Here is a 26428-nt window from a genome sequence, read left to right on the forward strand (position 1 = left end):
AATGAAATGACAGGTACAGTACGTACATTTCCAAGTTATAAAATAAACTTAATGTGCAGACACACAGAGACAAAACACAAAATCCTCATTATCTATTTATATAATAAAGCAGTTCACCAAGGCTTAGGAGATTCAGGGTGCCAGTTAAATAATTCCCCTTTCCCTCTGATACAGATGATAGGAAGAAGGTATCAAATGGAGGTAAAGGTGCCAGTTCTACTCACAGCCGCCCATTAGCTCCTTAAGTGTGGTTTGGAAAGGTAAGTCTAGGAGAACTCTCTGCAATGAGTGGAATCTAAACCACCAAGGAGTATAGAGAGTAAGAACAGAGGAAGCTGAGGATGAAATCCTGGGGGATTGTGGATCTTAAATGGATCCCATAAGACTGAAAAGGAGCACAGAGATGCAGGAAGTGGTGGTGTCAGATAATCCAAAGGATTTGGGAGCCGCATTAGTAGAGAAGGAGCGCTCAGAGGCGTCGAATGCAGCAACAACAAAGGCATCCAGGGGATTTTACAACAAAAGAAGTCTTAGATCATCGTCCCTGGTTAAAAAAAAAGAAAGAAAAAAGGCAAAAACAACGTTCTGTTCTCCCTTCCCAGCCTCCCTAGACACTGATCACGTAGGACCACCTACGTTTTGGTTTCCAGTGTACCTTCACATCTGGCTCCCATTGGGTGCAAAAATACGGCATAGAAAGATTTTTGGTCTCAGAGTATTTATTATAAACCTGAAAGTATACGTGTTTGAGTGTTTGAAAGATGACTTGTGATGAGATTTTCCTCTTGTAGTCGGGGCCCAAGGTTCTGGGTGTGAGGACTTATAAACTGCTCGGTTAGGAGTGTATTCATGGGGCGGCAGGGTGATACACCCTTCAGAAGTTATGCCCTCCTCCCTCTGATGTTTGTAGAATGCGTTTTTCCTTTTAAACTGAGATTCTTGATCTGTTGTTGTTCAGTGCTGCAGGGGGTACTCTGATGCTGGGGCTCAATAAAGAGTTGGCAAAATTAGGCTTCTAGAAGTAAAACAAGAGAAGGGGAAAGAGAAGACTCTGAAAACAAACTCCGTCTCTTCAAATTTCTGCTCAGGCCCTAGGGCACGGAGGGAACTCCATGGGCCTGCCTCTGCCTTTAAACATCTACAGAAACGTTCTTTCTTAAAAATCAAACAAACAACACCCTGTAATAGATAATTTTTAGTCTCCTCAAGTTGCATTTTAGTTTTCTCACTGTTCAAGCCAAGCTTTGATCTGTCATTACAAATGCCTTCAAGTACAAATAGATTTCCTGCATTCCAGAGCCACCTTCCGGCAGGTTTTCCAACCCTTTAAATCTTCCTAAGTCTTACATTGTGAGGTTTATTCCTTGATCATCGAAATTCACATAGACATGGGATATCATTTACACTACCTATCCCCTTCGCTCGTCATTTGAGTTAGGCTCTGTGTCTAAGACTCTAGGGTCCTTGCCTTCTGTGTAGTAATGACTTATATGAACAGAGAGCCTAGAATACAATGAGGATTTGATGAATGTTAGATTGAAATTTAAATCACACTGGGGGCCTGATGAGCTTTTTCTAAGGAATAAAGCCAGTGGCAAGTTGATCTTCCTAGGCTGGTGTTCAGGGAGAGTTTCAAGCCAGTAGCTTCCTTAGACACTTCTTGAAGAACTGCGGGGCCCTGGGGCCTCACCGCTAGCTTCCAATAGCCTGTGTATTTTTAGTCCTTGCTTTTCATGTTAGTTTCCCGTTAACTGCTTGCAGGAAATCTTTTCTTGGACATAATCTGCCCATTTCCTGAAGTCTTCCTCTCCACATTGTGTCAGTTGGGGATGAATCAAGTCAGCAGTTTTGGAGAGAGCGTGCTCTCTCTCCTGCCACAGCCTCCCCCCATTGTGGGTACCAGAAAGCTGCCTTTCTTGTCTGTTTCTAGGCGTGCGGGGAGGAGGGGCAGACCCTTGGTGTGTGTCAGCCTCTGAGACTGCCCGACACAAATGTCCCTTTGTACGCAGAGGGGGCATGTGTGTTTTCCCCCTTCCCAATGGATACGTTCATTTATTAGGCCCGGATAGTGTCCTGCGAGCTGTAAACAGTGATATAGGAGAGAAAGCGCTGGCTTAGTGAAGACGCGGTAGTGGTAGCAACTGCTTTTCCTTCTCTGCCCCTCACTGCTTTTGTCCATTGTGGGTTTGGTCTGACTTAAGCCAGCCTAGGACCTCTCAGTCCCTTTCCAGGGCCCAAACCAGTTGGACACTGTTTCTCTTACCTTGAAGACTTCAAACTTGGAGAAAGAGGTTTTCCGTGACAAGGATAACAGTTCCTCATATTTGTACAGTGTTAGTTTTTAAACATGTTATGTCTTCTGAGGAAGTGAAATTCTGGCTTTGTGATCCCTTAAGAATGTAGGATTTGGATCAAAAGATAGGAGTTTGAGTGCTGGCTCTGCTCTTTTAATAACTGTGAGACCTCAGGCAAGTTAGGGAGCTAATAACAGATCCCACTTGGTAGGGTGTTCCAGAGTTTACGTGAGAAAATGTATGTGAGTTCCTGCCACGTAGGAAACACTCAAATATTAACCCCCAGAAATGGGAGTGGATGGTGGGAAAGGAGCGTTAAAGGAGATAATGGAGATGACTGTGCTATGCATAAAATCCTAATAACCATTTTAGTTAGTGTTTGAGTTGAGGTCTCAGGATAAGCATTTTCTCTCTCCTTTAAAATCCTAATAACCATTTTAGTTAGTGTTTGAGTTGAGGTCTCAGGATAAGCATTTTCTCTCTCCTTTAAAGCCACCCAGTTCATCTGACCTCATTCTGACCATTCCTTCCTTCTTTCAAACATCCATCACTGTGCCCTCTTCTTTCACATGATTGCATGGATCTTCTACCTAAAGCAAACCACTGTTTCTTGAGGGCCAGTCACTAGCCAAATGTTCAGCGCAGAGTAGGGTTCAACACTTACTTGAATGGGTACTCGGAAAAACCCCGAAGTGCAATCTCTTTCCCATCCACAGGGGCCTGCCCTTAAACTCAAACTTATTTCTTGATTTTTATACCCAGGAATCAGTGCAAGAAATGGAAACCACTCCAGATACTTTGAACAGGAAGGAATTTAACTTTAGGTATTAGATGCTAACCAAATGTTAGCAAGAACTAAAGCTGTGTGTTCTGGTCTAGGACTCCAGAAGTGATACGCATTCTTTGCCCACCCCTAGAATACCATTGAGGTGATCAATCCAACCCTCTTCCCCTGCTCCATTGCCATGATCTGGCAGTTAGGAGGTCACACTTGAGAAGCTCCTGCTGCAACTGCCCCATGGCACTCAGGAAACTGAAAAACGCCTCAGCTTCATGAACACTGTGGTATCAATATCTGTGTCCTTACTTGCCAGAGGACACAAGAAGTAGCCAAGAGGAGGCCAGTGGCCATCACCCCACTTCCAGCTTACCTGTCTTGTGTGAATACGCATAATTGGTAGATTAACTGCAAGCAGTCTGTAAAGTGATTTTTTAGTTTTCCACTATTTTCAACTAGAAGGAGAGTGGGATGGCAGTGGAGTGAGCCAACCTACAGTATATGCCACACTGGTTTCATCTAGAAAGTATTTTGGGTAGCAATATGTCAGGATAGAAACTAGAAGAGGAAATACAGGCCCCTCTCCATCTAGTCGATGCCTTCCAAGCGCAGAACTCCTTCCATAGAATATGTCCTGGATGCGTATCTCTGTGGGAAATCTTCTCTGTTTCCACCTGGCTTTCAAAGGGGACTGATTGACCTGGTCGGCTCTCCTTGTCACTCATGGGATATACCGAAAAATGTTGGGTGAATGCCTTGTATATATGTCAGATATTGTCCCAGGCAAAGGGAACACAAAGTCAAAAAAGAGAGGCAGGACGCTGCTTTTAAGGAGCTCTCGAAAGTCCAGTAGGGTGACACAGAATGAAAATAGGAAATGACAACAAATGCTAAAATGAAGATGTTCTCAAGGATCACAGATGAAAGATACATAAATCAGATTGGGGGATAAAATGAGGATAAATATAGAAACACTGTGTGTATTCATGTAAAGAGTTAAGTGTAAAGGATTTTTATTAATTTTAGGAGCCTATAAGTGTGGTCTGATAAGCTTAGATATAATCTCTTTCTCTCAATCACCCAACCCAGACACAAGACCCCAAAATGTTCTTTATTTTTCCCAAAACCTTTTAATGAAAAATGTCAAACATACAGCAAAGTTCAAAGAATTTTACAGTTTATGCCCATATATCCATGATCCAGATTCCACCATTAATATTTTACGACACTTGCTGTATTACATATCTATCCACCTATCAATCCCTTTGTCGATCCATTATTCATCTTATTTTTTAAAGCATTTAAAATAAGTTGCAGGCATCATTGTACTTTCCCCTAAATATTTCAGTATGCACATCACTAACTGATTAACCAAAGTCCAGGGTTTGTTCAGTATTTGTTCAGTATTTTTCTTTAAGGTAAAGTTTACTTTGGCCAACTGATACAAAGAATTGATTCATTGGAAAAGACCCTGATGCTGGGAAAGATTGAAGGCAGGAGGAGAAGGGGATGACAGAGGATGAGATGGTTGGATGGCGTCACCAACTCTATGGACATAGTTTGAGTAAGCTCTGGAAGTTGGTGATGGACAGTGAGGCCTGGCATGCTACAGTCCATGGGATTGCAAAGAGTCGGACACAACTGAGCAACTGAACTTAACTGAAAGTTTACAGAGTGAAACGCCCAAGTCTTAAGTGGTTGTTCTCTGAGAATTGGTAGACATATACCTATGTAGTAACTCAAGCACCAATAAATCTATAAAACATTACCATCGTGCCAGAGAGCTTTCTCATGCCCTTTCTGGATAGTTCCTACCCTACTCTCCAGGAACAACCATCATTCTGATATTTTTCCCCCCCTGTAAATTATTGTTGCCTGTTTTGGAATTTCATATAAATAGAGTCTTACAGCATGTGCTTTTTTGTGTATGTCTTCTGTCACTCAGCATAATACTTTTGAAATCCATCCATGTTGTTGTTTATTTTAATAGTCCATTCCATTTTATTGCTTAGCAGTATTCCATTGCATGCACACACCATAGTTTATCTGTTTTCCTATGGATGGATACCTGGATTGTTTTTAGCTTGGGGCTATTATGGAGGGGGTGGGGTGGCGGGGGGGGGGGACTCTGAACTTTTACTTTTAAAAAATTGACTTTTGTCTCCTCAAACAGTTTTAGATTTGTAGAAAAATCGAGAATATAGTACAGAGGGTTCCCACATACCTATACCCAATTTCCCCTGTTATTAACATCTTACACTTAATGTCCTTTTTAAGACTCCCTCTGACTCAATGTTTTTGGCTGATTGCTTAATGGATTGATGTTTGGAAAGACTGAAGATGCAATGCTACCAGTAAATACTCTGCAACAGGAAATTGATTTTGTCATCCCATTTAAATCATTGACCCAGGATTTATTTTGTCCAGTCTGTTGGAATCATGAATGTCTAGAGGTTAATATATATATCCTTTCATTCCTGAGGGTCGTGCTCCAGGAAGAGCTCAGGGTCAGGGCCTTGGGTCTGCAGGTGGAGGAACAGGGTCTGCACTAGCAAATGATTGCTCCACCACCATTTTCTATCTATTCCACTTCTAGGCTTTCCTCTCACATCCAGCAAATCTTCAACAAGGCTATAAGACTTTTTCCCAAAGCACAATTTATGATTGTAACAACAATTAATATTTATGTTGCCCTTGCCAGTTTATAAAGCTCATAAACATCCATTTCTTCCTCATTTCAATCTAGTAAGGTATATATTATACTCACCTTATAAAGGAAATACTCAATGTCAAAGGAATTAAATTGCTTCTCCAGAGTCTCACTGCTGTTGATTAAGAGTTTAGGATATAATCCCAGCTCTGTCTTCCTCTTAAAGCCTGAATTTTTCTCCTGATATCATATTTTTTCTACTTAAAATTTGGGGCCCCACCGTTTTATTTCTTAAATGATCTGAGACCCCTTGTGATTGGGACTCAACCTACTATTTCATTCTCTTCTTTTCCCGAGACTCTCTCGGCTCTAGAAACACTCAGTAGTAAAGTGTTTCCTGAACACTTCACAAGTATTGGTACCTCCATACATTTTGATGATCATGGCTTCCCCTTTATGTTCAAAGTTTTTTTTTTTTTCCTTTCTTCCATCTTTGATCTCTTGTTCCTAGAATTTGCTTTTGGGAATTGTTTTTTTTCCAATCCTTTAAGACTTGTCTCTGATATTATTAGTTCCACAAGAAACATCCCTGGATCACTTACTTTCCCCTGCCCCCACCCCTCTCTGCTGATTCCCAGCATGAGGTACATGGGTCTCTATTCTGATCATATATTAGACTTCGAATGCCCAGCAATCCCATTCCATATTCAGATACAAAGGTGATTGAATCATGCTCCTTTAGAGTTTCAGTCTGTGGTGGGAATTAGATGTGTACAGAAGTGATGATAATATAGGGATTAAAAATTGACCCAGATATAGACGTGTCCAGTTCCCACTGGGGACCCAGCACAGATGCTCAGTACATACTTGCAGAATTGTATTGAATAATAAGAGGTGTGGTTTCCCAAGTGGCACTAGTGATGAAAAACTCACCTGCCAACGCAGCAGACATAGGAGACGCAGGTTCAGTCCCTGGGTCAGGAAGATCCCCTGGAGGAGGGCATGGCAACCCACTCCAGTATTCTTGCCTGGAGAATCCGCATGGACGAAGGAGCCTGGCAGGCCACAGTCCATGGGGTTGCAGAGTCGTACACGACTGAAGTGAGACTTGCATTTGCGCTTAGTAGGAATGAATGATCTTGAGCATAGGCTGTGGTTAAATAGACAAGGTCCTCTGCCCAAATACATTTCTATTCAGTTTCTCCTTAGCCTTCATCTCACTGGGTCAGAACTGTGTCTTCTCTGGACATGTTTCAGGGTAGCAAACTGAGTGCTCAAGTGATTTGAATATTGTCTAATCTGTGTTTTCATCTATTCAACAAGAATCACTGAGGTCCCTGTTCATGTTGGTGTCTCTGTCTGTATCTGAGAATACAAAGATGAACAAACTGTTACTCTTGAGAAGCTCAAGCACTTCAGGAAACTCAGAGGAGAATGTAGACACCTCACAGGCAAATAATGAAATAATTAATCTGAATCTTTTTTGGAATAAGACAAAGCTAATTTAAAGTAACAATTTCATTTCCTATAGGAAAGCCCTTCAGAACACTTTCATGACCATAATTTAGTTTTTAGCTCTTCATTTAGATTTTTTAACCCACAGAAAAAATACTGTACAAATTTGATTCAATTAGAGTTTACTACTCTAATTTTATTGACCTGTGACCATGACGTATCATTTCATTTTTACAAGGAAAACTAAAGTAATGCAAAAGCAAAATCCCCCGAAATGTTTATCAACATGAGCTTAAGTAGTTTTTTCATTTGAATGGTGTTTGTGTTTGCTGGCCCTCCTCTGGCATCAAGTTGTGACGGTTTTAAATAAGACATTTATCTGAGAAGGTTGGAAGCATCTTCTTTGGGTACTAATATGGAATGAGCCCCAAGATATAATTTAAGTGGAAAAAAATAAGCCTCAGTTACATTATCTGTCATGATACTGAATCATAGTATACGACCATTTGTATGAAAAAGGAAATATTATACATATTCACTGATGCATACATAAACTGTCTCTGAATTGAAACACAAGAAACTCATAACAGTGATTATCTCTACAAAGCAGAAAGCAGGATGGCTGGAGTTACGGTGAAAGAAGACGTTTTTCTGTTTGCCATTTTATACCTCTTGATTCTTGAGCATTGTTACTTCAAAAAATGCAGTGTTTAAATGAGTGAAAATGCTTTAGGAATAATTTACTAGTGGAATTCATAGGAGTAAGCAATTGTGGATTTTCTTTTTTGTTCATGGCATTATTCAGCTCATGTTTTCTGGTAAAATCACCCTCTAAGTATAATCTCTATATCTCTCGACTACTGACAGTGTGGTGGTTGTCAGGGTGTTGCTAAGTCATGTAAGATTCTTAGAAATCGTATACTTTAGGTTGGTAGTAGTTTCTGTGGTCAGGAAGAAGGTGCGTATGAGGATTGATAGAGTTCCTGGAAACCTAGCATCATAGGCTTTCAGGGCCAAGAGGCCCAGGAGTTCGTCCAGTTCGCCCGTCGCTGTATACCTGTATGCCCTCTGTGGCATTCCTGCTTGGTGACCACAGTTACTAAATGCTGCTCAGCATTATTAATGCTAGCTAAGTAAGAGTGCCTCAACTTCACCCTCTCTGTGCTGCCTAGGGAGATCACTGGACAAGAAATCGGGTTATCGGACGTCTAGCCTCAACCCTGTTCACTAAGTGGCTTCAGGTAAACGACCTTCCGTCTCTGGGTCTCTTTTTTTCTCCATCTCTAGATTCAAAGCATTAGATTGTGCCAGAGGTGGAAGGTACAAGGAACGGCTGCTGCCACTTCCCCCTCTCTGCCCATGAGAAACATCTCTGTGGTTTTAGCAGTTTCTTTACGGTAGATAAACACAAAAGAAGTCTCAGAACGCTTCTCAGCACAGTCCAACTGGAACCCATAGGTAGGACTTGGATGGGACTTGGCAAGTGAGATAAAAATCATTCCCTTCCGTCTCTAAGGTTCTTAAGCAGCAGTGTGCTGATAAACGTTTAACAGCAGGTTCTGAGAAAGAAAAAAAAAAGATACCCTGATTTATAGAATTTGCCAGTTTCCATGATGTAAATACTCCCACCGACTGATTTCAGATTACTAAGGTGAAGTCAGCTGAGTTGCAGAATTACTGAAAATTTAACAATCAGCTTTTGTGAGCTGATAGAAGCTGACTCCAGCACATCGCTGTAAAATGGATGACTTTGAATTAACTAAGTGAATTAATAAGTGAATTAATTTGAATTAAATAAGTGAAAATGACCAACCACCCTACAGAATTTTATCCAGAGGCTTTACAGTCTTTTGCGTTTGGAAATACTTGAGTGTCATGAGATCTTTATGAAATTCTTCCACTTCCCTGAGCTCAGTTACTCTATCCATAAAATGGGACGAAGGATTCCTACCTCATAGGATTGCAATCAATAATGAGAGACTGCATGTAAATCACTTGGCACAAAGCCTGTCCCCTTCTGTGACCTCAGATATTCCCCTCTCCTTAACAGTGTGGAGGCTGCTATGCTTGATTGTGTTTTTATCTTTCTCAGACTCCCAAAAAACTTGTCATTGTTCTCCCTCCAACCCTTCTCTTTTTCTAACCATTACACTCCCTTAACATTCCCTTTTCCTTTCTCTCCTCTACTCTGATGTACTCAGTATTCTGTCTGAGTGGAATGTCAGTATTTAATCTTACCTAGTCTTAATGTTTTATCTGTATCTTCTATCCAAACCTCTCTTGGTAATCTATGCTGTTGGAGATTATAGGCACACTTGTGGGCAGACACCAGCTCTGTGTCTCTCAGACTAGCCTCCATCACAACACCATGAATAAATAAGTGTTAATAAATCACCACTCAGGATCAAGAGTACTATGAAAAAGAGCTTCTCTTAGGCAGGTACCATTGAAGACTGCTGCAGAGCTGTCCAGAGCTTAGTAGCAGACACCTGGTATATGCTCGTGACCAAAGACTTGACAGGAGGTGGAAATAATTTCACAATTTAAGAACGTATCTGTTTTTTTCAGCAAGTGGAGCACTTTTGAAAACTTGTCCAAAAACAAAAGTTTGGTTAAAACAGATAATATAGTCTTCTCCCTCCTCCTGTGTAATGTTTATAAAACAAATGGTGTTAGAGGAAATGCAGTGTAATCTGTGCTGTATTTCCTTATTACAACATCAATTTCCAAACACTAAACACACACACTATGCTCCAGACACTGCTGTGGTCTGGAAGTAAAGAGATATGAGACGCGGTTCCTGCCTGTGAGGAATTATTTACAATCTATAGGCAAGATAAGCCAGCCAAGACTTACCTCTTGAGTGGTACAGCATAAATAGGTAAATTTAAGCAGTAACAGAGGTCAGTTGTATTTCCATTAGTCTACGATCGTGGGAAGGCATCCTGGAAGGAGTGATCTGGGGAAACTCTTCCCCTCTGCCGTGTCTCATAGCAGTTGGTACTGTGCTGAGCTCAATAAACCCTTGTTAGAAGGATGATCATATCCACTCCCATTGCCTCAGTTACCAGGCCCATAGGCTGATGACATCCAAATCTGTATTTCCAGCCCACCTGTGCACTGTGAGGACTGAATCCTTGGCTTACATAGTTCAGTGCCACAAAAATGTCTTGGAGACCTTCCAGGTGTAAATGTCTAAAATTATACTCAGTATCATCTACCCAGTACCAAATTTCCTAGTGCTCCAGGAAAGCTGCATTCAGTTGGCTCAAGCCAGAAGTCTAGAAGTCATTCTTCTGTATCAGCCCTCACATTCTAGCAATGAATCAAGTGAGTGAAGTTGCTCAGTCGTGTCCAACTCTTTGCAACCCCATGGACTGTAGCCTACCACGCTCCTCCATCCATGGGATTTTCCAGGCAAGAGTACTGGAGTGGATTGCCATTTCCTTCTCCAGGGGACCTTCCCAACCCAGGGATCGAACCCGGGTCTTCTGCATTGTAGGCAGACGCTTTACCGTCTGAGCCACAAGGGAAGTCCTAGCAATGAATAGGAAGTTGATTCTAGCTATTAAATATGTCCTTTGTGTGGCCTCCTCTTTCTCTCCATTACCCCACAGTAGCCCAAGCCAGCCTCACCTCTCACTGGGACTGTAATAGCCTCCTGGTTGATGGTGCTTGACTGTAGTTACTCCTCTCCAGCTTTTCACACACCAACCAGAGTGATCTTTCCAGAACAGAAATCCAGCCATAAGCTCTCCTCTTCTGGAAACTACAATACTTCTCTGGTCCTGAGGATAAAGTCCGAATTCCCTAACTGTTTCCACTGGCTTTTTCTGATCCCTTCAGTAAGGATAAGACACTCTTCTATTCATCCCACTAGCACACCATGTTTATCTTTATCATAATATTGATCATGCTTTATTGTAATTACTTGTTTCTTGTTGACATTTCTGCTAGGCACCAGGCTCTGAGATCAAGGACCATGTCTGTATTGTTTACTCAGTCCCTCAGCCCCTGGCAGAGTGCCTGGAAGAGTACATGGTAGAATACTGAATGTATAAATTCATTACCTTAAATGAATTTTTAATAATAATTTCCTGCCTTAAAAATGAATAGAAAGCCTCTCGTGTAACTCATTGCTGAGTTTGGTTAGTCATGTAAATTTTCTTACAGCATGTCTACTTTAAGTTGTCTACTCAGGTAAGAGGTTACAATTTCTGTCATTATATCTGGTTCTCTTGCAGAGATCAACATTACAAAGCCTAAGGGAAAGTCAGAGAGGTAGACATGGGAAGAAAAAAAAAATCTCAATAAAAAGAAACTGCCACTTTTTTTGGCTTCTGATGCTGTGTGTCTTCACGCATGTACAGTTTTCTTTCCTTTATCACTTGCCAGAAAGGAGAATTATTGGGCAAGAGGGAATGAGCATTTTTAAGGCTCTTGAAATACTGCCAAATTGTTTTCCAAATACATCATATCAGCAAATAGCTTTGAGCAATGGACAGGGGTGTCTGTTTAATCACACACTTACCACCACTGGGGAACGTCATGAAAATCTTTTTTGCTAGTGTAATAGAGGGAGGGGAAACAAGTCTTCCCCATTCCCTCTAGCTAACGATGGGTCTTTTTAAATCAGCTCCTTCAGGCAGCCCTTTCTGAAGGAGTGTCCTGCCCCTCAAAGACAGTTCAGAGGCTGTGAGGCTCACAGCCTCACCATCACGGGTCCCTGGGGCACAGCCTTTCCGTTGGGCCGTGGTGGGGAGGGGTGGCGATGGAGGGAAAACATAACACAGACCCCACCATTGTTAGGGGATGAGGTCGCAGGGATAATGCTGTGAGAAGGGATGAAAAGAACGATTCTCCATTCTTGATTGTCGTGATTCCCAGGGATGAGGCAACAGCTCCAGCACGGGAAGGGATGGGTCTTTGCTGCAGCCAGATGCTCTTTTCCACTGCTGCCTTCCATTATTTCTCGTCCAAAGAGGGTGAAGAGGTAGCCTCGCAGCTGAAACAGATTAACTTTTGTGCCAGTTTCCTCCCTTTGAGTGATTGCCCTGGACCTGGAGACATTCACAAATAGTGAGAAACCATTTAGACAGTAGGAATGTGGTTGAGGGCCCATAATGTTAAGAGCCAACCTTCTGGAGCGCGCGCACCGTTCCTGCCTGCGTCAGTGGGAGCTGCATGAGGCAGGGAGAGCTTTCTTCCCTCCTCTTCTGCCGCGGCCTTCCCTCATCCTGTTTTGTCTGTGCGACCGCGGCAGCTTCCTGTTGCCCTGAACCTTCCCTCTTGTCCACTGTCGCCAAAGTGATGTTTCTATGGCATGCACGTCCGATCTTGTCTCTCTCCAGCTTCAGCTGTCAGTGTTTCCTCACTGCTTAGAGCATAAAATCCGAGCTCCCTTCCCACTCTTTGGTGTTTACCAATCAGCTCCCAGACTGCCTTTCCAGCCTGGCTCCCGTCTCTGCTGTGGCCTGTGCCCTGGCTAGTGCGTCCGTTCTCTGTAAGGACTCCCGTTGGCCCTTCTGCCTCGTTCTGCCCGACTGACTCTTTCTAATCCCTCGCATCCCTCCTCAAAAATCAAGGCCCCTCAATTTCACCTCTTTGGTGGATTTTCCTGGATTTCCCCTAGCAGGTAATCACGATCTCCTGTAACCTTCACCTACATGGTGATGTCCACCTTTGTTTCTCTCAAATCAGAAACTGTTGCCTTCCTTTTCTAGGTTTGTATTCGTGAATCTCTCGGCCCCATCACAGTATTTTGCACATAATAAGCGCTCAAAAATGCTTCCTTTCTTCTAGCCTATTCTTAATCTTTTTAGCCTTCAGTGTGTTTGTATTTTTTACAGCTGAAAGGAAATGTAGAATAGTTTAATCCTTTTTTTCTTCTTTTCTTTTAATGGTTAAAATTCCAAAACTCAGTGAGAATTGTGGAATTGTACAGGAGTTGTCTTTTTGCGATTTCAGCTTGCAGGGTTCATCCATGTTGTTGCATGTGTCAGAATTTCCTTTTTAAGGCTGAGTGATATTCCATTGTATCTATATACTGCATTTTGTTTCTCCATTCATCCGTAGATGAACAGTGGATTGCTCTCACCTTTTGGTCACTTTGAATAATGCTGCTGTGAACACGGGTATACAAATATCATTTGAGACCTTGTTTTCAATTCTTTTGGTATATACCCAGAAGTGGAAGTGCTGGGTCATATGGAAATTCTGTTTTTAATTTTTTCAGGAACCACCAAACTGTTTTCTATAGCAGCTGCACCACCCACATTCCCACCATAGTGTACAAGGGCTCCAGTTCCTTCACATCCTTGCCTCACTTGTTAACTTTCTTCTTCTTTTTTTGGATAGCAACCATCCTAGTGAACATGTGTTGGTATCTCACTATGGTTTTGATTTGCATTTCCCTAATGATTGGTGAGCTTGAACATTTTTTCATGCACATATTGGCCATTTGTATATCTTCTTTGGAACAATGTCTGTTCACATCTGCCCCTTTTTTTACTGAGGTGGTTTTTGCTGTTGTTGAGTTGTAACAGTTCTTCACATAGTCTAGGTATTAAGTCCTTATCAGATATACGATGTGCAAAAATTCTTTTTCTCAGCCTGGGTCGTCTTTTCACCCTTTGACCGTGTCCTGTGATTCACCCAAGTTTGTAATTTTTCTGTAGTTCAATTTACCTGTGTTGTTCCTTTGGCTACCTGTGCTTTTGGTGTTATATCCAAGAAATCATTGCCAGATCCAACACGGAGCTTTTCCTGTGTGTTTCCTTCTAAGAGTTTTGTAGTTCTAACCCTTACACTTAAGTCTTTAATCCATCTGTAGTTGATTTTTGTATACCGTATGAAGTTTCATCTTCGATCTTTTGCATGTGGAGATCTACTTGTTGAGCAGTTACATGACACCTCATTTTATGTGCATGATACTCTTGGGATGTTATAAAGATCTAGCAGATAAGAAAACAGAAATTGAAATGTGCCTGGAGACCCTCTAAAATCAGGGCCGTTTGTAACCTAGGTAGGCCAAAGGCATAAAAGAAGAAGACTTTTATGATATCAGTATAGGCTAAGAAGAAGACAGGAATGGAGTAAGAGGGGAAGAAATCGCATAAGCAGCCAGCCCTAATCAGAACTTAGGGGTGGGCTTCAAGTTCACGCAAGACTTTTGATGCCGGGAAAGACTGAGAGCAGGAGGAGAAGTGGGCTACAGAGGATGGGATGGTTGGATGGCATCACTGACTCGGTGGGCATGGACTTGCACAAACTCCAAAAGATGGTGAAGGGCAGGGAAGCGTGGCATACTGCAGTCCACGGGTTGCAGAGTCAGACACGACTGAGGGACTGAACAACAGTTTCTCCACCTGCCCTTTTTTTCCCTCCTTCCTCATGGTAGCTCTTGCAGTTTGCTGATTCTTTTGAAATTCTTTTTAGAGGGTCATTTATAGCCTTTCCACCATCTGTCCCAGCCTGTTTTCCTTGTGTCTCTCCTTTCTTGCCATGATGAACCCCGACTCGAGCTGTGTTGGTTCTCACTGCCGCCTTTCAGCCTCCCTTTAGTGCACTGCTGGGCTCCTCCAGGGCCTCATACTCATCCCTGTGTCTCCATGGCAGGCGGCACAGTGCTAGTCACAGACGTGGGTGCTCAGTAAATATGTTGAAAAGATGACTAGGCAGACAGACTTTGTTCATCTGTAATCTTGAGTGCATAATCATCGTATTCATATTTGTATTGATATCATCTACTCATTCATAGTGATGATGAATGTACAATCATTCAGTACATGCTTTATGTCTTGAAAGTGAAAGTGAAGCCGCTCAGTCATGTCTGACTCTTTGCAACCCCATGGGCTGTAGCCTACCAGGCTTCTCTGTCCATGGGATTTTTCAGGCAAGAATACTGGAGTGCGTTGCCATTTCCTTCTCCAGGAGATCTTCCCCACCCACGGATTAAACCCGGGTCTCCCACATTGTAGGCAGATACTTTACAGTCTGAGCCTCCAGGGTTTTTAAAAGATCATGTGGCATAGTCTCTGCCTGCCATTGACTGCAGTCCACTTAAGAGAAGGTGAAATAGTTTTATATACACGTCACTCTTCTGTGTAATATGCAGTCCTTGCAGCAGTCAGTGAGTGCCAGGGAGGACTGGTCTTATCTCCGTTCACTGTTGGGATATTGCTGCTATTGTTGTTTAGTCCCTAAATCGTGTCTGAATTTTTTGCAACCCCGTGGACTGTAGCCTGCAAGCTCTTCTGTCCATGGTATTTCTCAGGCAAGAATACTGGAGTGGGTTGCCATTTCCTTTGCCAAAGGATCTTCCCAATCCAGGGATCGAACCTGTGTCTCCTGTGTCTCCTGCATTGGCAGACGGATTCTTTACCTCTGGAGCCACCAGCAAAGCTGAGGGATTTGCTGAAGTCACACAGGCAGATGATTGAGGTGGGACTTGAACCTGGTTGACTGACCAGAAAAGATGCTTAACCACTTTAAGCAACTCAGTTCGTTCATCCACAAATTGAAGACAGTATCATGTACTTCCTAGGTGGTTGTGAGTATTGAAAATCAGACAGCGTCCATGAGTAAAGAGTTTAGCACAATACTGCACATCGTATAGGTGCTCAGATGCTGACTAGTATTATTTGTCTCTGTAGCTGGTGTTTTGCCCCTGCTGAAGCACACTGCGTTTATTACTTTGGAAAAGAGGTTTGCCAGTCCCATCACAGTGGTTTTGTCTTGGTTTGTTGGAACCATTAATAGCCACTCCTGTTCACGTGTGAGTCCTATGTAAAGTTCCTCATGTGATTGCTGTCTGACTCAGGCGCTCAGTGAATGATTCCTTTACTTCCCTCCTGGCTTTGTGCTTTTATGAGCGAATTACATGGGACTTGATACTTCTAAGTCCGGAGGCTAAGGAATAATCCAGTTTGGAATAGAACACAGACCCCCTTCATAATTTCCAGACTATGAGTTCTTTTCAGTTACTCTGCACTCTTCCCGGCATTCCTTTCACATTTGTGTGTGTGTGTGTGTGTGTAGCAGTAGTAGTAAGTGAATTTAGGTTGGTAAGGTCACCGAGCATAGTAGAAGCTAATCTGTACCAGCATCTTATTTTCAGTTTGTAGAGGCCGCCAGGCCCTTCTGTGATAAACGGTGCTGTTTGAATTAAAATGCGACTAAGGGTCTCTTCAGTGTTTCTTGAATTAAGTTTATTATGTGTGCTAATTTGTACCTAGAGGCTTTTGTTGTTATTTGTTGTAGTGACTGTGGCATTAATGAGCCTGCTCCCAGCATAGCTTGGCACGTGCCCCATAGTCAGTCTATTTGCATTTGGCAGGACTCCATGGTGTCCCCTGAACAAATGAATCAGCCTGTTTGGGGGATGGGGAACTGAACCATAGGGAGGCTGCTAGCGCTGCTTGTGAGCCCCAGTGATCCTGAGATGGGGGAATCCCAGACAGTTCTTGTTCTGTTCGTATCTGGATTATTCTTAGGCTCTGGAGTAACAAGCCCCTCGTAATTCACTGATAGAAGCACAAAGCCGGCAGGGTAGGAGTAGGGGAGGGATCGGTGCAGGAAAGGAGTGAGGAAGGGAATCATTCCCTGAGCACCTGAGTCACAGAGAAATCACATCAGGTGCTTTCCATAGGGTTCATGTATAAAGAAAGCAGGAGTGGCTATTAATATTCCCAACAATCCAGGATTCTGGTCTGGTCTCAGGACTGCTTTATTGTGGTGGGTAACACTTGGTTTATCCAGCAGCTGCATTGATCCAAACATTTGGAGAACTTAAAAAAAAAATCTTCAAAGTGGTCCCAAAGCCGATACATTAATGCTTACACACACCTGATTCTCTTTACAACCTCGTGAGATAAATACTACAACTCCATGAGATAAACAGAGCAGGTGATACTTCATGCATCTTTGAGAGGTCATGGCACGTTGCTGGGATTACACAATAAAAGATAGACTAAGAATTGAACCCAGTTTTTCTGACAGATCACCACTGAAAGTTTCTCTAATTATAAGGTTCAACATAGAGACATTCCTGGTGGTCCAGTGGTGAACACTCAGTGCTCCCAGCGCAGGGAGCCCGGCCGGTGTTCGATCCCTGGCCAGGGAACTAGAACCTGCATGCCACCATTAAGAGCCTGTGTGCTGCAAGTCAGGATCCTGCAGGCTGAACTAAAGGGCTCGGGTGCCACAGCGAAGATCCTGCACACGCAGGCAAGAGCCAGCACAGCCAAACAAGACAGATTTAACACGAAGCAGTATATTATTGCATGGCAGGAGACCCGGGTTCTGTCCCTGGGTCAGAAAGATCCCCTGGAGAAGGAAATGGCAGCCCACTCCAGTATTCTTGCCTGCAGAATCCCCATGGACAGAGGAGTCTGCCAGGCTACAGTCCATGGGGTTGCAAAGAGTTGGACGTGACTGAGAGACTAAACCACCATGGAATGTCCTATTTTCAGTTCCAGTTTCTGCCACCCTCATTGAGAGTCTTACTACTTCAGATCTAAAAAAGTTGCAGGCATCTCTAGCTGAGATCTGAGTTTAAGAGAAGAAGCCTTGGTTAGCAAGAAGGGCCCAGAAGACAGAATCAGAAATCCTGGCTTTGACACATCATAGCTTTTTATCTATTCTTAAGTTTACTTAGCTGCTTTATACCCCAGTTTCTTCATCTTTTAAATGGGATCAGAAATAGTAACTACTCATAGGATGGTTATAAGGATGAAATATATATAATAAAGTGCATAGTTCAGTGCCTGACATAGAGTAGATGAATTTAGTTATTATTCTTAAGCTGAACACCCCACAGCTTAGAGAAAGCAGAAAATAGTCTCCCTCTTGCCTTTCCCATATTTTCTTTTCTTGTTTTTTGCACTCTAATCCTAGGTTTATTAAACACGGCCCTTTTATTCTACACAGTAAAGTACAAACACAACACTATCTACAACGCTACAAAGTTGTAAAACTCAGAACAGAAAATTTGTAGTACTGAGTCTACGAGAAGAGCCAAAAAAGCTGCCAGGGTAACCTGTAAGACCACCATGGATACCAGCACAACTGGGGATTCCGTGACAGCGGGGCAGAGCTGGCTGTCAACTCACTTACCATTTTCAGAGAGAGAAAGGGAGCCATGGGGTATGTGTGCATGCGTGCCACACGCATGAGTACATGTGAAAAGACACATGTAACTTGGGGGCACCCAAAAAAGATGTCCTTTTCATTATAGGGGACTGGAATGCAAAAGTAGGAAGTCAAGAAACACCTGGAATAACCGGCAAATTTGGCCTTGGAGTATGGAATGAAGCAGGGCAAAGACTAACAGAGTTTTGCCAAGAAAATGCACTGGTCATAGCAAACACCCTATTTCAACAATACAAGAGAAGACTCTACACATGGACATCACCAGAGGGTCAACACCGAAATCAGATAGATTATATTCTTTGCAACCAAAGATGGAGAAGCTCTATACAGTCAACAAAAACAAGACCGGGAACTGACTGTGGCTCAGATCATGAACTCCTTATTGCCAAATTCAGACTTAAATTGAAGAAAGTAAGGAAAACCACTAGACCCTTCTGGTATGACCTAAATCAAATCCCTTATGATTATACAGTGGAAGTGAGAAATAGATTTAAGGGCCTAGATCTGATAGATAGAGTGCCCGATGAACTATGGAATGAGGTTTGTGACATTGTACAGGAGACAGGGATCAAGACCATCCCCATGGAAAAGAAATGCAAAAAAGCAAAATGGCTGTCTGAGGAGGCCTTACAAATAGTTGTGAAAAGAAGAGAAGCGAAAAGCAAAGGAGAAAAGGAAAGATATAAGCATCTCAATGCAGGTTCCAAAGAATAGCAAGAAGAGATAAGAAAGCCTTCCTCAGCAATCAATGCAAAGAAATAGATGAAAACAACAGAATGGGAAAGACTAGAGATCTCTTCAAGAAAATTAGAGATACCAAGGGAACATTTCATGCAAAGATGGGCTCGATAAAGGACAGAAATGGTATGGACCTAACAGAAGCAGAAGATATCAAGAAAAGGTGGCAAGAATACACAGAAGAACTGTACAAAAAAGATCTTCATGACCCAGATAATCACAATGGTGTGATCACTGACCTAGAGCCAGACATCCTGGAATGTGAAGTCAAGTGGGCCTTAGAAAGCATCACTACAAACAAAGCTAGTGGAGGTGATGGAATTCCAGTTGAGCTATTTCAAATCCTGAAAAATGATGCTGTGAAAGTGCTGCCCTCAATATGCCAGCAAATTTGGAAAACTCAGCAGTGGCCACAGGACTGGAAAAGGTCAGTTTTCATTCCAATCCCAAAGAAAGGCAATGCCAAAGAATGCTCAAACTACCACACAATTGCACTCATCTCACATGCTAGTAAAGTAATGCTCAAAATTCTCCAAGCCAGGCTTCAGCAATATGTGAACTGTGAACTTCCAGATGTTCAAGCTGGTTTTAGAAAAGGCAGAGGAACCAGAGATCAAATTGCCAACATCCGCAGGATCATGGAGAAAGCAAGAGAGTTCCAGAAAAACATCTATTTCTGCTTTATTGACTATGCCAAAGCCTTTGAGTGTGTGGATCACAATAAACTGTGGAAAATTCTTCAAGAGATAGGAATACCAGACCACCTGACCTGCCTCTTGAGAAATCTGTATGCAGGTCAGAAAGCAACAGTTAGGACTGGACATGGAACAACAGACTGGTTCCAAATAGGAAAAGGAGTACGTCAAGGCTGTATATTGTCACCCTGCTTATTTAACTTACATGCAGAGTACATCATGAGAAACACTGGACTGGAAGAAACACAAGCTGGAATCAAGATTGCCAGGAGAAATATCAGTAACCTCAGATATGCAGATGACCTGGCAGAAAGTGAAGAGGAACTAAAAAGCCTCTTGATGAAAGTGGAGAGTGAAAAAGTTGGCTTAAAGCTCAACATTCAGAAAATGAAGATCATGGCATCTGGTCCCATCACTTCATGGCAGATAGATGGGGAAACAGTGGAAACAGTGTCAGACTTTATTTTTGGGGCTCCAAAATCACTGCAGATGGTGACTGCAGCCATGAAATTAAAAGATGCTTACTCCTTGGAAGGAAAGTTATGTCCAACCTAGATAGCATATTCAAAAGCAGAGACATTACTTTGCCAACAAAGGTCCGTCTAGTCAAGGCTATGGTTTTTCCTGTGGTCATGTATGGATGTGAGAGTTGGACTGTGAAGAAGGCTGAGTGCCAAAGAATTGATGCTTTTGAACTGTGGTGTTGGAGAAGACTCTTAAGAGTCCCTTGGACTGCAAGGAGATCCAACCAGTCCATTCTAAAGGAGATCAGCCCTGGGTGTTCTTTGGAAGGAATGATGCTAAAGCTGAAACTCCAGTACTTTGGCCACCTCATGCGAAGAGCTGACTCATTGCAAGAGACTGATGCTGGGAGGGATTGGGGGCAGGAGTAGAAGGGGACGACAGAGGATGAGATGGCTGGATGGCATCACTGACTCGATGGACGTGAGTCTGGGTGAACTCTGGGAGTTGATGATGGACAGGGAGGCCTGGCTGCGATTCATGGGGTCACAAAGAGTCGGACACGACTGAGGGACTGAACTGAACTGAGCTGAACAGTGGGTATGTGACCCTAGAGGTCAGGAGAGGACTCGAGCAGGGCCAGGCTAACGGGAAGGGCAGCTGCGTAAAATCACACTCTCTCCTGAGGGACCCTGCAGACCCGCAGGCTAGGGCCTGACCGGGCCACCAGATTGGCCCCAGGTCATCTGTGGGATGGAAAACGTGCTCCCAGGCTGGGGCCGAACCACAACCTGCAGCCCTCTGCTCATCCCAGCTGGCTTTGCCACTAAGCTGAGTCTCAGGCACCAGAAGTGTGGGAGCTGGCCAGCCGGAAAACTGGGGGGTGTCTTAATAGGCAGGACCCCAAAGCAACAACCCTTCTGCAGCCGAAAGTCCACCGCCAGGGGAAACGTGTTGGTTGCTGCCCGCACCTTTGAAGCCTGCCAAAGTGAGGGATTTCTTTTCTACCGATCCTCCATTGGCTGGAAAACTGACAGAAGTGAGTTGGGTGAGACGTGAGTCACAGGGGCAGAGCTTCAGCATCCCTGCTTGTCGGGGCGGAGTTGGAGCTGGAGTGGCTCGTGTTGTGGCATCTAGGTGGGGGCTAGGATCACCACACACAGGGACCTATGTGCCAGGACCATGACCTTCTCCTGCACCGTCAGGGTGACTTGCGCCACCTGGGAGGCGGTGGCGACATTCTCCTGGCAGGGCTGAATCACCCGGTGGGTGGCCGAGGCCAGGGGCCCAGCCCAGTGGTGACAGTGATCCTCCCAGCCACACATTTGTCCTCCGTCCCTGTGCTTTAGTGCCTTCTGGGCTTCATCTGGATTCTCAAACCACGCACAGGCATAGCCTTTAGACAGATGAGGGTGCATCCTTTCTGGAGGCACGTCAATCATGTTTATTTTCCCGAAGCTGGAGAGGATTGCCCGACATGATCCTTGGGCACATTCCTGGTCAGCATCCCAGTGTGCTCCTTGGTGGATATAAGGGAATGGCTCCCTTTTCCTGTCCCTTCCTTCTCTCTTGGGTGGTTTCAATTTGGAACAGGAATGCCTCCTGTTGTCCTGTCTACACCAGGAAGGAGTGCAACTCGGGGTGCCACAGAGCTGCTGGGGCTGGGGGGTGTGCTGGAACTTCCTGGGCGGCTCAGTACCGAAGAGGAGCTGGAGGAGAGCTGGTGCTGCCGCTACCACTGGCAGCGCTGTGGCTCTTGAGAGTTTTATCCCCACCACCATCCTTCTCGCTTGACTCTTTGGAGGCCCCTTTTTCTTTAGAGCGATCCTTGGACTTCTCATCAGAGCAGCCTTTGCGTTTGGTAGGAGGAGGAGGCCTAGTGCTCAACTTGTTATCCTTTTCTTTGACTCCTAGAGAGCTCATCTTTTTCACTCCTGAGAAATCCATCCTCCCTTCTGAGGTGTTCAAAGCAGCATCGGCATCCACACTTGCCTGAACTCACTTCTGGCTCGTTTCTGAGAAACGATCCCTCATTGACTGCAGTTTACCCCAGAGTACAGCATCTTCCCGCCGCCTCAACCCCCTCCCTCTCCCCTCAGCCACATAGGCTGGCCTTTCTGTATTTTCTTACTAAAGAACTATAGGGAGATGATCTATCCTTTCCACTTTTCCTCCTCCTCCATTTCTTCCTCCTCCTCGGGACAGCCTGTCTCAGAGCTTACATTAAACACCAGGGGCATTCATTTGATTGTGGCATTCAGTGGGTTCAGGGCATCTTATTAATGCATAACCTTCTGCCTTGTAGACATGGAAAAAGAATTGTTTCGAAGCCTGGAGTTGGGAGGGAAGTCAGTATTCTTAGTCATTTGCAGCACAGCACAAAGCTGATTTCTGTGATTGAGCTATGGTAGGAACCTCTCTCAGGACCCACCATTCTCTGTCTGGTTACCACCTCCCTGGGTCCCATGCTCACTGACTCATTAGCAGTCGCTCCCCATTTCCTGGGAGCTTCCCAGGTGGTGCTAGATGGTAAAGAACCCGCCTGCCAATGCAGGAGGCATAAGAGATGTGGGTTTGATCCCTGGGTCAGAAAGATCCATTGGACGAAGGTATGGCAACCCACTCCAGTATTCTTGCCTGGAGAATCCTCATGGACAGAGGAGCCTGGCAGGCTACAGTCCATGGGGTTGCAAAGAGTTGGACACGACTGAAGTGACTTAGCATGCACCCCATTACCTGAGCCTCCCCGCCCCTCAACCCTCATGTGACTTGAAGAGAATAAAAACCTGTGTTGGTTAAAACTGTCTCAGTAGAGCAACAGTGACATTCAGTTGGTCTCAGCAACCCAGTCCTCAGGAGATCTTGTATCAGAACCTTAATCTGTCTCTCCACAAAGATGGGATCTCTGGAGAAGCTAAGAACCTTTTCTCAAGATGTAGAGGGGAACACCCCCAGTCCTCGTTCTACTTGAGAAGAGACTAACGTCAACAGGGATCAAGGCGGCAGAGACAGGTGGATGTCAGGTTATAGTGGGTTTCAGCCAGTGGTAGTACCACACCCTTTGGGATGTAGGAATGTGTGTGTGTGAGGGCCGTGGGACAGTCCTGCATAACAAAGACTTGTCCCTCCCCAAATTCCAACAGAGCGCCACCTCTCCTCTGAGAATCAGTTGGGGCAAAATTCCTATTATTAATATTTCTGCAAGTAGAAAAGCCAAAATGGAGAGTTATGATCTGTAGTTGGGAACCAGGCCCAGGCTCCAGAATGTGTGGTTTAAGAATAGCTTTACAGAACAGATTTAAATTGGCTCACAGGGAAAGGGAGAGTATTAATAGAAACCCAGATATTAATAGTGACAAGTCTAAGTTGGCCGAGAAGGCCCGTGGCTTAGGACGTGTAGCGTTCCACCACCACTTGTCTCGAGCCTTGTGCCATGTGTTACAGCTGCAGCTTCGTGTATGGAAAAGGGTGAAGTCTGTACATCCAGGACTACAGGTGCACGTGAGAGTTGGTGGTGCTCACTAAGCATCCTTAGTGACCGGGTTGAAAAGTTAACATTTCAAAGTTAGGAGTTTATATATGGGTGCCGTACCTGACTTTTAAGAGTGTGTGATTTCAGTGGCCACTTATGTCTCCTACATAGACATCAGGAGATCCTTTTTGACTTACTATGGTCTCTTGCATTGAATTATGGCCAAATACAGGGATAATAAGCTCATGTTCCAAACAATTAGAAGATAAGGTTTATATTTGTACATAGCATTTAAAAACATAAACCTTGCCTTATTTTTTCTCTCCATAACCATGTTAAGTAGGTGGCTTTCGTTCTGTTTTACAGGTGGGAAAATTAAGGCTCGCAGAGGCTAGGTGACTCATTGGGGTCACATGAGTAGTAAGTGATTCCAGGAATTTGAACCTACACCTTCAGATTCTAAATCCTGTTTAGTTTCCACTGTACCATGCATCTTTTCTCTACCTTCAAGAAGCTTACAAAATACTTCTGCATCTGAAGTAATAATGTTCGTGATGAAACTTGGAGCTATTATAAATAAAGACTGCTTACTCATAATCCTTTTAGAGAAATTTTCTGGTCTAATTTCACTCTGGGTTGATATTTTAGAAAGTGTATAGGTTTTTATTTGGTTGGGATTGATTTATTAAGATTAATGACTCATGTTATATCCAGGTTTATGGAAAGCTCATTTGAGTTTAGGATACAGTAGAAGTTGAAGGTTCTAACAAAAATAAAGTGCCAAATTTCTGTAGAGGTCAGGCATGGTGAATAGGTATAAGGTTTTTAATGTAGAAATATGCAGTCTAGATATTAAACTGCTGGACTTCTGTATTTTTAACTGCTACAGTGGAACATTATTTTCTCAGAAAAGGGTTAAGGTCAGAAATGGTTGGTTTCAATCACAGAGCTTTATTTAGAAAGGAACCAGGGTTGAGTCTGGGACATGCTTGAGGAACCTGAAAACTTTTGTCCTGAAGTCATGGAAGAGATTGAGACTCTGGGAGAGTCTAGGGCCCCAGAGGACCCTATATCACAGAGTCGGGTTGCCTCAAGATGGAAAATTATCTGAGAGCTGAATTTTCCACTCTGATATTTATTCAGCTGCATTGTTCACGCAGAGGCAGGAAGAGAGGATACCTAGAAATAAATGGAATAAGTGGTTTCTACCTCTTAAGATGAAAAGATCCTGGTTCTTCTATTTTCTGAAGTGGTCAATACACACTTCCACACCTAGAGACAGCTCTGAATCAGCTAAGTGACCAACAGTAGCTTGTAAAGTAATAAAGCTTCAGGGCACCAGAGCCCCAGTGTGTCACTGCTCCTTCCCTGTGAAATGTTCTGTACAACACTCAGGATTCATTCAACTCCATCTCTCCCAACTGATAACAGTCTCACATCTTAAAGTAAAGATAAGTTGTTGTAAACAAATTCTAGGAAATTTTTGCAAATTAAGAGATAGGATGTATATATTTATCAGGTCCCCACATATATCAAGGGCTTCCCTGGTGGCTCAGATGGTAAAGAATCTGCCTGCAATGCGGGAGACCTGGGTTTGATCCCTGGGTTGGGTTCGATGGAACCTGGGTTTGATCCCTCCTGGAGGAGGGAATGGCTACCCACGCAGTATTCTGGCCCAGAGAATCCTCATGGACAAAGGAGCCTGACAGGCTGCAGTTCACAGGGTCTCAGAGAGTCAGACTTGACTGAGTGACTTTCACTTTCACATATATAAAGTATAATTTAAAGATTTTAAATTTTGTGTCGTTTATACTTCAGGCAACTTGATAAAGAAAGGATATTTCTTCTCAGCAAACACTGCTCGAACAGCTATATATTCATGTGGAAAGACATGGACCATGACCCTTACCTCACTCTGACCCAAAATGGATCATAGACCTAAACATAAAAACGAAAATTATAAAACTTCTACAAGAAAACAAAGCAGAAAATCTTTCTGACTTTGAGTTAGGACTTTCTTAGGTAAGAAATACAAGACACAAAAAAGCCTCAGCTACTTAAAAAATGATAAATTGGACAAAATTAAGGACATTCACTCTTTAAATGACACTATTTAAAAATAAAAAATAAAAATCAAGTCATAAACTGGGAGAAAATATTCTCAATACATATATCTGACAAAGGACCATAACCAAAATATATATAAAGAACTCTTAAAACTCAGTAATAAAAAGTGAATTTAAAAATGGGCCAAAGATTTGAACAGACATCACAAAAGAAGATAAACAACCAATAAGTGAGATTGCTCAGTTGTGTCTGACTCTTTGCGACTCCATGGACTGTAGCCTACCAGTCCAAGGGATTTTCCAAGCAAGAATACTGGAGTGGGTTGCCATTTCCTTCCCCAAAACAACCAATAAGCACATGGAAAATGCTCAGCATCATTAGTCGTCAGGGAAATGCAAATTAAAACCACAACAAGATACCACTACCTACCCACTAGATTGGCTCTGAAGTGTTGTGGAAAACTAGAATGCTCACAGATTGCTAGTGTGAACTGAAAAATGGACAACCACTTTGTAAGACGGTTTGGCATTTTCTTATAAAATCAAGTGTATACTTACCATGTGACCCAGCCATTCCACTTATACGTATTTACCTAGGAGAATTGACATTTTCACAAAAAGGCTTATACGTGATTATTCCTGGCTGCTTTATTCACGGTGGCCCCAA

General features: G+C 43.4%; 1 protein-coding gene, 1 non-coding gene and 1 pseudogene across 3 annotated transcripts in view; 1 reads left to right on the forward strand and 2 right to left on the reverse strand.

The window, feature by feature from the left end:
• Positions 1–26428, forward strand: part of GAB2 (GRB2 associated binding protein 2) — a 183638-nt gene that overhangs the window by 72419 nt on the left and 84791 nt on the right. Inside the window, exon 1 of one of the 2 annotated variants that reach the window (XM_061407676.1) lies at positions 7959–8418. The exons of the other annotated variant lie outside the window; for it this stretch is intronic. The gene's annotated coding sequence lies outside the window, so the exon portion shown is untranslated. Of the gene's footprint in view, positions 1–7958; positions 8419–26428 lie in introns of those variants that run through there. 2 annotated transcript variants of the gene reach the window in all.
• Positions 10639–10710, reverse strand: TRNAC-ACA (transfer RNA cysteine (anticodon ACA)). Its single transcript has one exon. It is a non-coding gene; the product is annotated as a tRNA-Cys (tRNA).
• Positions 21339–22170, reverse strand: LOC133241748 (RNA-binding protein with serine-rich domain 1-like; annotated as a pseudogene).

The sequence above is a fragment of the Bos javanicus genome, chromosome 29 (genome assembly GCF_032452875.1).
Source record: "Bos javanicus breed banteng chromosome 29, ARS-OSU_banteng_1.0, whole genome shotgun sequence".
In the NCBI taxonomy this organism is placed as follows: Eukaryota; Metazoa; Chordata; class Mammalia; order Artiodactyla; family Bovidae; genus Bos; species Bos javanicus.